General features: G+C 39.9%; 1 pseudogene; it reads left to right on the top strand.

The window, feature by feature from the left end:
• Positions 1-6602: 6602 nt before the first annotated feature.
• LOC134739017 (uncharacterized) lies at positions 6603-10827 on the top strand (annotated as a pseudogene).
• The last annotated feature ends 402 nt before the right edge of the window (positions 10828-11229 follow it).

The following is an 11229-nucleotide window of genomic DNA, read 5'->3' as shown; positions in this document are numbered from 1 at the left end:
GTACCTGCCTACTAATTTTTACTCTCCTATGGTAATAATGTTTAATTATAGTCTTTTAAATTAGAGTTGTTTAACTTACTTATTGATTAATATTTAATAGGCTTCCAAGGTCTCTAGCTTATGGATGATAATATTATTCAGACATAAATTGTTCCATTGAGGGAGAAATTGTATTAAAAAGTTTGAGTAACTGAAAACTACCAAACATTACACAATATTCTCATTGCACTCCCTGTTATAAAATAGTAAAATCCAATCCAAAATAAGCAGTGTATCTTTTAAGTATTAGATAAAAATATAAGTGATACTTATTTTGAATGTCTGGATTACTCACATTTTGCATTTTAAAATATCTGTTTTATATATTCCTAAATTTAACTCAAAAGAAACTACTTGAAGTAATAGTGAAGCCAAAACTCATAACAAAAAAACTCCAATTTCATATGTTGAAATTGTTGGTTACAAATACTTCAGAATATCAATAGTTTCCCAGTACTGGAACAATTCATCAGAGTAACACAATCTTTTGAAGAAATGCTTTTGAAGAGATTGAGTATGGTAGATCTGTTTATCATGCTATTTCCATATTCCTTTTCATAGGATTTCAGAGAAAAGCTACAGCATATGGAAATTGAAAATGAAAAATTGATATTGCAGATGATATATTTCAGAGAAACCAGATATATCTCTATGTTTGTTATATGGCTCAAAAATTACTCTTATTAGTTATCCTGGAAGAAAATTTTATTTTCTTCAGCATTTACAATATATTGCTGCATACTTTTACATTCAGTATTCAGCAGTTCTAGGTCTGTGCTTTGAAGCCTTAAAGCTTTTAAAAATATATTATTGACCCAACAGCTGAATTAATTAAATGATAAGCTCTGGCTAAAGGTATATATAGATACCCAAAACTTGTTTTATTATTTTCTTCTACTAATATGTAATTTTACAGCCAGCCTAAATGAAACTGAAAAATATAATGCAGCTTTTCCATTGCAGAAATAGCTCTCAGTCTTTTATTCTCATTGAATTTTTTAAAAAATATTTTCAGAGTCAATCATTGGTTACTCCATGTATTTTATTGGGCCAAGAGATAATAATTTTGTTATTAGGTCTAAGAAGCTGATTGTATCACCATTGGTCATTCAACTAATTAATTTAAAGGGAATATTCTATTAACGACAGGTGGGTTGTTTGTTTGTTTTTGTAGGGAAACAATCACTGGACTGTGGATGAGTTCACTTTGGGACTAGTTCCTATATCTACTCATATTTAACTACAGGCATAATTCTAATTTACTCTCTCTGATTTTCTCTCTCTGCTTCTATTGGCTGGTGTCTTACCTACTGTTCATATAGCATTTTGCACTAGAATAGTATTTACAATATATAGTAATTAATTATGGGTTTTGCAATGTAATTCTGACACTATTTGGAATTAGGTCAAATTTCACAGGTTAAGGACCCGATCTTTGACAAACTCCTCTCACTTCAGTCACCAGTCACAAGTTCCGGGTTTCCGAGGTCACCTGAACTTTTGATAAACTGGCAACAAATTTAGAGGTTTCTGCTCTTCTCCCAGGTTCTATAATTTTCTAGAACAAATAGAAATCTGGCAAGTGCTACACTTACTATTACAGTTTTATTATAAAGATATCAAATTAAATGCCGAACACAGTGGCTCATTCTTGTACTTCCAGTGGTTTGGGAGGCTGAGGTTGGAGGATAGTTTGAGGCCAGAAGTTACAGACTAGCCTGTGCTACATAGTGAAACCTTGCCTTGACAAAAAAAAAAAAAAAAAAAAAGTAAGAAGAAAAAAAAAAAATTAGCAGGTGTATTGGTGTGTGTCTTCAGTCCTAGCTGCTAAGGAGGTTGAAGCAACAGGATTACTTGAGTCCAAGGGGTTCAAGGTTGCAGTGATCTACCATCACCCATTGCACTCCAGTCTGGGTGACAAAGTGAAACCTTGTCTCAAAAAAAAAAGAAAAAAAAGAAAGAAAGAAAAAGGATACAATTTAGGATTAGTCAAATTAAGAAACATATACAAGGTCTGGAAGGATCCAAAATGAAAAGTTTCTGTAATCTCAGAATTTATTACCTTCCTGGTACATCGATTTGTATCACCAATCAGGAAGCCCAACCAAACGACAGGTGTCCAGAGTTTTTAAGGAGTCTTATTACTTGGGCATGATTGATTGAATTATTGGCCATGTGATTGAACTCAATCTCCACTCCCCTCTTTTTTCTGGAGGTGGGGAGGTCAGACCAATATCATACGGCTCAGAAGCCCAGTCTTCAAATCATACATTTGGTCTTTTGAGCATGGCCAGCACCCATCTTGCAACTACCTAGAGGTCCATCATGAGTCATCTCAATAACACAAATTCAGGTGTGGTCTGAGTGACCTACCAGGAATAACAGAGATATTTCTATCACTCAGGAAATCCAGAAGTATTACAGGTTCTGTTTTAGGAATGAGGAACATAAAACAGACAAATTATTTACTGTAAAAGAGCTGGCACTGTGAGATCTGGTATATCCATTTAGGATTTTATCCAATATCTTCAACTTTAAGACAAAGACCTAGTCATAAATGTTAACCAAATTTTCAGTTCAAAGTGTATGTGTTCCATGAAAATTTTCTTAATCAATGCTACTCAAAACTAATTTTTTTCTCCTCCATTCTACCAGAGTTCTTCATATGTACTTACTTACCTACACATAAAAACAGCTACAATTGAATTACTTAGATGAATATATATTTTTCTTCCCCGAATGTTTGATAAATTTAGGGTAATTTTACTTATCTTAGTTCTGAATGCACAAAATTAAAAGTAAGATTACAATAGAAAAAATGATAAAAAGTGATGAAAAAATATTAAATGCTTCTGTTTAAAGAAACATTTAATATTCAAACAATTGACAAATTTTTAAAACTACTTGCTTCACTGAAATTCAATTACCTTTGTTTTATCATGCTTGTGATAGTTAATACTGAGTGTCAACTTGATTGGATTCAAGGATGCAAAGTATTGATCCTGGGTGTGTCTGTGAGGGTGTAGCTAAAGGAGATTAACATTTGAATCAGTGGACTGGGAAAGGCAGAAACACCCTTAATCTGGGTGGGCACCATCTAATCAGCTGCCAGTGTGTCTAGAATATAAAGTAGGCAGAAAAATCTGAAAAGACAAGACTGGCCTAGCCTCAAAGCCTACATCTTTCTCCCATGCTAGATGTTTCCTGGCCTTGAACATTGGACCCTAAGTTCTTCAGTTTTGGGACTCGGACTGGCTCTCCTTGCTTCTTGCTTCTCAGCCTGCAGGCAGCCTATTGTGGGACCTTGTGATTGTGTGAGTTAATAGTTAATAAACTCATATATCTATCTAAATAGACATAGATATAGATATAGGTATAGATATAGATATATCTCTTATTAGTTCTGTCCCTCCAGCGAACCCTGACTAATACAGGTTTTGGTACCAGGAGTGGGCCTAGAGGAACAGAATATTAAGGATAGAGTTGTTTCATTTTGGGGTTTCTGGAGTTGGCTGTTTAATATTATTAGACTAAAAAATGCTAAGGACTCTACTTCTAATAGTACAGAGAACACTGAGAGTCCTTGGTGTGAACTGTTCAGAAAGTTGGCAAATTTGCATATGTTGAAGCAGCCTTGCATCCCAGGGATGAAACACACTTGATCATGGTGGATAAGCTTTTTGATGTGCTGCTGGATTCGGTTTGCCAGTATTTTATTGAGGATTTTTGCATCGATGTTCATCAGGGATATTGGCCTAAAATTCTCTTTTTTTATTGTGTCTCTGCAAATCAATAAATGTAATCCAGCATATAAACAGAATGAAAGACAAAAACCACATGATTATCTCAATAGATGCAGAAAAGGCCTTTGAAAAAATTCAACAACCTTCATGCTAAAAACTCTCAATAAATTAGGTACTGATGGGACGTATCTCAAAATAATAAGAGATATTTATGACAAACCCACAGCCAATATCATACTGAATGGGCAAAAACTGGAAGCATTCCCTTTGAAAACTGGCACAAGACAGGGATGCCTTCTCTCACCACTCCTATTCAACATAATGTTGGAAGTTCTGGCCAGGGCAATCAGGCAGGAGAAAGAAATAAAAGGTATTCAATTAGGAAATGAGGAAGTCAAATTGTCTCTGTTTGCAGATGACATGATTGTATACCGAGAAAACCCCATCATCTCAGCCCAAAATCTCCTTAAGCTGATAAGCAACTTCAGCAAAGTTTCAGGATACAAAATCAATGTGCAAAAATCACAAGCATTCTTATACACCAATAACAGACAAACAGAGAGTCAAATCATGAGTGAACTCCCATTCACAATTGCTTCAAAGAGAATAAAATACCTAGGAATCCAACTTACAAGGGATATGAAGGACCTCTTCAAGGAGAACTACAAACCACTGCTCAATTAAATAAGAGAGGATACAAACAAATGGAAGAACATTCCATCATCATCGGTAGGAAGAATCAATATCGTGAAAATGGCCATACTGCCCATTGAATGTATAAATTACATTCAATGCCATCCCCATCAAGCTACCAATGACTTTCTTCACAGAATAGGAAAAAACTACTTTAAAGTTCATATGGAACCAAAAAAGAGCCTGCATTGCCAAGGCAATACTAAGCCAAAAGAACAAAGCTGGAGGCATCACCCTACCTGACTTCAAACTATACTACAAGGCTACAGTAACCAAAACAGCATGGTACTGGTACCAAAACAGAGATATAGACCAATGAAACAGAACAGAGCCCTCAGAAATAATGCCACATATCTACAACCATCTGATCTTTGACAAACCTGACTAAAACAAGCAATGGGGAAAGGATTCCCTATTTAATAAATGGTGCTGGGAAAACTAGCTAGCCATATGTAGAAAGCTGAAACTGTAAGAAATCCCTTACAGGTGTAAGAAATCCCTTCCCTACACCTTATACAAAAATTAATTCAAGATAGATTAAAGATTTAAATGTTAGACCTAAAACCATAAAAACCCTAGAAGAAAACCTAGGCAATACCATTCAGGACATAGGCATGGGCAAGGACTTCATGTCTAAAATACCAAAAGCAATGGCAACAGAAGCCAAAATTGACAAATGGGATCTAATTAAACTAAAGAGCTTCTGCACAGCAAAAGAAACTACCATCAGTGTGAACAGGCAACCTACAGAATGGGAGAAAATTTTTGCAACCTACTCATCTGACAAAGGGCTAATATCCAGAATCTACAATGAACTGAAACAAATTTACAAGAAAAAAACAAACAACCCCGTCAGAAAGTGGGCAAAGGATATGAATGGACACTTCTCAAAAGAAGACATTTATGCAGCCAAAAGACACATGAAAAAATGCTCATCATCACTGGCCATCAGAGAAATGCAAATCAAAACCACAATGAGATACCATCTCACACCAGTTAGAATGGTGAGCATTAAAAAGTCAGGAAACAACAGGTGCTGGAGAGGATGTGGAGAAATAGGAACACTTTTACACTGTTGGTGGGACTGTAAACCAGTTCAACCCTTGTGGAAGTCAGTGTGGCGATTCCTCAGGGATCTAGAACTAGAAATACCATTTGACTCAGCCATCCCATTACTGGGTATATACCCAAAGGATTATTAATCATGCTGCTATAAAGACACATGCACATGTATGTTTATTGCAGCACTGTTCACAATAGCAAAGACTTGGAACCAAGCCAAATGTCCAACAATGATAGACTGGATTAAGAAAATGTGGCACATACACACCATGGAATACTATGCAGCCATAAAAAAGGATGAGTTCATGTCCTTTGTAGGGACATGGATGAAGCTGGAAACCATCATTCTCAGCAAACTATCGCAAGGACAAAAAACCAAGCACTGCATGTTCTCACTCATAGGTGGGAATTGAACAATGAGAACACATGGACACAGGAAGGGGAACATCGGACACAGGAAGGGGAACATCACACACAGGGGCCTATTGTGGGGTGGGGAGAGGAGGGAGGGATAGCATTAGGAGACATACCTAATGTTAAATGACGAGTTAATGGGTGCAGCACACCAACATGGCACATGTATATATATATGTAACAAACCTGCACTTTGTGCACATGTACCCTAAAACTTAAAGTATAATATTAAAAAAAAAGAAAGTTGGCAAATGTAATGCATTTGGAACTCCTGATTCACCGCTAATGAGTTGCAAAGAGTTTAGTGACTCTATGCATAATACCTTTGACCATATGTGGAAAACCAAGGAACATAATGAAGTTGGTTGGTTGCTCCTAAGTTCAGCAGACAAAGTGATGAAAGAAAATGATGAACTCAGGGATTCTAACTCCCGGCATCAGAAGCAGATACTGAGCATCAAATCTGCTCAGACTGCCCTGAGTGAGAGTCTTATTTTTCGTAGAGAAAGAGCTGAAATTGTGGAAAAACAGACACAAGCTCGGATCATGCAATTGGCTGACCTGAAATGAAACGTGCATGACAACCTTGCCAGGTGTCTACAGTTAAAGTGACAGCATTGATGGGAAAATAATAGGACCCTGCAACTTCGTATGGGGACATGTTGGGGGGACCTTGATCAAGCTGGCGACACTGATCTTGTAAACTCTGATGAACTTTTTGGACAGAAGAAACAGCTTCCCCATCCCAAGTAGTGGCAACATTCCCTCCCTGACCCATGCTGCCATCAGCCTTCCCACCTTTGTCTGAGGAGACTAACCCTCTGCTCCCTGAGGCAACAGTGATGCCCTCCCCTGAGGCAGTTGCCAGGCAAGATAATATTGATTCTCCACAGGAGCTGCTCACAATACCCTTGTTTACTTCTAGACCTATAACTTGACTAAAGTCCCAGCAGGCCCCTAGAGGTGACGTTCAGAGTGTGACCCATGAGGAGGTGTGCAGCACTCAAAAAGAACTGCTTGAGTTTTCTAATTTATATAAATAGAAATCTGGAGAACAGGCATGGAAATAGATATTAAGGGTGTGGGATAATGGTGGAGAAAACAGAGTTGAACAGGCTGAATTTATTGATTTTGCCCACTAAGTAGAGACCCTGTATTTATTGTGGCAGCTCAGTGAGTTAAAAAAGGGTCTAATAATTTATTTGCTTGGTTAGCTGAAATATGGATTACAAGATGGCCCACTGTAAGCAAGCTGGAAATGCCTGATGTCTCTTGGGTTAATGTAGAGGAAGGGATCCAAAGGCTTAGGGATATTGGGATTGTGGAGTGGATTAGTCACTTTAGACCTACTCATACCAGCTGGGAGGGTCCAGAAAATACATCTTTGGCCATTGTTTTGCAAAATAGATTGTGAGGACAGCACTTGCATTTTTGAAGAGCCCTGTAATTATTCTTTTCTGTATGTCAGATCTAACAGTGGGAACCACAGTCACTCAACTAAAAAATTTAAATACAATGGGAATTATTGGATCCCAAGGTGGCAGGGGTCAAGTGGTGGCACTCAACTGTCAATGGCAAGATGGGTGTAGCTATCATAATAGACAGCAGAGGCAAAGCAGTAATCAGAATAGTCTGACTTTTGTAGAGCTCTGGCATTGGCTAATTAATCACAATGACCCTAAAAGTGAAATTGATAGGAAGCTTACTACATTCCTACTGAATTTATATAAGCAGAAAACTTCTGGCTCAAATGGACAAAAGACTAATTTGGATTATAGAAACAGGTGATCATGGCCTCTCAATCAATTTCCAGACTTGAGCCAGTCTACAGACCCAGAACCCCTTGAATGAAGGGAAGGCTAGGTCCCTTTGAGGAAAGACCCTTCTATGCCACTATTTATGCTGTTAATCTTTCTCCCCTTCTTTCCCAAGGAGACCTCTGATCTTTTCCCAGGGTAGCTGTGCATTGCAGAAAGGGAAATGATCAGACATTTCAGAGACTATTGGACACTGGCTCTGAGATGACATTGATTCCAGGGGACCCAAAACGTCATTGTGGTCCTCCAGTTAAAGGTCAGGCTTATGGAGGTCAGATAATTAATGGGATTTTAGCTCAGGCCTGACTTACAGTGGGCCCAGTGGGTACCCAGGCTCATCCTGTGGTCATTTTCCCAGTGCCAGAATGCATAATTGGCATAGACATACTTAGCAGCTGGCAGAACCCCTACCTTGGCTCCCTGACTTTTAGGGTGAAAGCTATTATGGTGGGAGAGGCCAAAAGGAAGCCATTAGAGCTGCCCATACCTAGAAAAATGGTAAATCAAAAACAATACCACATCCCTGGAGCGATGGCAGAGATCAGTGCCATGATCAAGGGTTTGAAAGATGCAGGAGTGTTGATTCCCAAAACGTCCCCATTCAACTCTCCCATTTGGCCAATGTAGAAGACAAATGGATCTTGGATAATGACAGTGGATTATTGTAAGCTTAACCAAGTGATGACTCCAATTGCAGCTGCTGTATCAGATGTGGTTTTATTGCTTGAGCAAATTAACACATCTCTTGGTACCTTGTATGCAGCCATTGACTTGGCAAACACCTTTACTCCATTCCTGTCCATAAGGCCAACCAGAAGCAATTTGCCTTCAGCTGGCAAAGCCAGCAATACACCTTTACTGTCCTACCTCAAGGGTATATCAACTTTCCGGTTTTGTGTCACAATCTTATTCAGAGAGACCTTGGTCGTATTTTGCTTCTACAAGATATCACACTGGTCCATTACATTGTTGACGTTATGCTGATTGGATCTGGTAAGAAAGGAGTAGCAAACACACAGGACTTATTGGTGAGACTTTTGCATGCCAGAAGATGGGAAATAAATCTGACAAACATTTAGGGACCTTCTACCTCAGTAAAATTTCTAGGAGTCCAGTGGTGTGGGACACGTCAAAATATTCCTTCTAAGGTGAAGGATAATTTGCTGCATTCGGCCCCTCCTGCAACCAAGAAAAGGGCACAATGCCTAGTGGGCCTATTTGGATTTTGAAGGCAAAACATTCCACATTTGGATGTGTTACTCTGGCCCATTTATCGAGTGAACCAAAGGCTGCCAGTTTTGAGTGGGGTCCAGAACAGAAGAAGGCTCTGAAACAGGTCCAGGCAACTCTGCGACTTGGGCTATATGACCCAGCATATCCAATTGCGCTTGAGGTGTCGGTGTCAGACAGGGATGCTGTTTGGAGCTTCTGGCATGCCCCCATAGGTGAATCACAATGGAGGCCTACAGAATTTTGGAGCAAGTCCCTGTCATCTTCTGCAGATAACTACTCTCCATTTGAGAGACAGCTCTTGGCCTGTTACTGGGCTTTGGTGTAAACTGAATGCTTGACTATGGATCATCAAGTCACTATGCAACCTGAACTTCCTATCATAAACTGGGTGCTTTCTGACCCATCTAGCCATAAAGTGGGGTGTGCAAAGAAGCATTCCATCATCAAACGGAAGTGATATATACATGATTGGGCTTGAGCAGGCCCTGAAAGCACAAGTAAGTTACTTGGGGAAATGGCTGAAATGCCTATGATATCCATTCCTGGAGCTCTGCCTTCTCTGCCCCAGCCTGCACTGATGGCCTCATGGAGAGTTCCCTATGATCAGTTGACAGAGGAAGATAAGACTAGGGCCTGGTTCACAGATGGTTCTGCACGATATGCAGGCACAACCCAAAAGTGGACAGCTGCAGCACTACAGCCCCTTTCTAGGACATCCCTGAAGGACAGCAGTGAAAAGAAATCTTACTAGTAGGCAGAACTTCAAGCAGTGCACCTGGTTGTGCACTTTGCATGGAAGGAGAAATGGCCATATGTGCGATTATATACCAATTCATGGGCTGTAGCTAATGGTTTGGTTTGGATGGTCAGGGACTTGAAAGAAGCATGACTAGAAAATTGGTGATAAGGAAATGTGGGGAAGTGGTATGTGGATGGACCTCTCTGAGTGGTCAAAAACTGTGAAGATATTTGTATCCCTTGTGAGTACTCACCAACAGGTGACCTCAGCAGATGATGATTTTGATAATCAAATGGAGAGGATGACCCATTCTGTGAACACTGTTTAGCCTCTTTCCCCAGTCACCTCTGTCATCACCCAATGGGTCCATGAACAAAATGTCCATGGTATCAGGGATGGAGGTTACTCATGGGCACAGTAACATGGACCTCCACTCACCAAGGCTGACCTGCTAGTCAGCCAGCAGCAGAGACCAGCACTGAGCTCTCAATATGGAACCGTTCCTTTGGGTGATCAGCCAGCTATCTGGTGGCAGGTTGATTATACTGGACCTCTTCCATCATGGAAAGAGCAGAGGTTTGTTCTCATTGGAATAGACACTTACTCTGGATGTGGGTTTGCCTATCCTGCATGCAATGCTTCTGCCAAGACTACCATCCGTGGACTCACAGAGTGCCTTATCCACTGTCATGGTATTCCACACAACATTGCCTCTGACCAAGGCATTCACTTTACAGCTAAAGAAGTGTGAGAGTGGGCTTATGCTCATGGAATTGACTGGTCTTACCACGTTCCCCATCATACTGAAGCAGCTGGATTAATAGAAAGGTGGAATGGCCATTTGAAGTCACAATTACACCAACTAGGTGACAATACTTTGCAGGGCTGGGGCAAAGTTCTCCAGAAGGCCATGTTGGCTCTGAATCAGTGTCCAATATATGGTACTGTTTATCTCATAGCCAGGATTCATGGGTCCAGGAATCAAGGGGTGGAAGTGGAAGTGTCACCACTCACCATCACCCCTAGTGATCCACTAGCAAAATTTTTGCTTCCTGTTTCTGCAACATTATATTCTTCGAAGTCTTAGTTCCGGAGGGAGGAATGCAGCCACCAGGAGACATAACAACAATTCCATTAAACTGAAAGTTAAGTTTGCCACCTGGACACTTTGGGCTCCTCCTACCTTTAAGTCAACAGGCTAAGAAGGGAGTTACAGTGTTGGCTGGGGTGATTGACCCAGACTACCAAGATAAAATCAGTCTACTAGTGCACAACTGAGGTAAAGAAGAGTTTGTAGGGAATACGGGAGATCCATCAGGGTGTCTCTTAGTATTACCATGCCCTGTGATTAAGGTCAATGGGAAACTACAACTGCTCAATCCAGGCAGAACTACAAATGGCCCAGACCCCTCAGGAATGAAGGTTTGGGTCACTCCACTAGGAAAAAAAAAAAAAAAAAAAACACCCATGACCTGCTGAGGTGCTTGAT

The sequence above is a fragment of the Pongo pygmaeus genome, chromosome X (genome assembly GCF_028885625.2).
Source record: "Pongo pygmaeus isolate AG05252 chromosome X, NHGRI_mPonPyg2-v2.0_pri, whole genome shotgun sequence".
NCBI classification, from domain to species: Eukaryota; Metazoa; Chordata; class Mammalia; order Primates; family Hominidae; genus Pongo; species Pongo pygmaeus.
The sequence above is the reverse complement of the archived record's forward strand: the minus strand, read 5'-3'. Positions and strand labels throughout refer to the sequence as shown.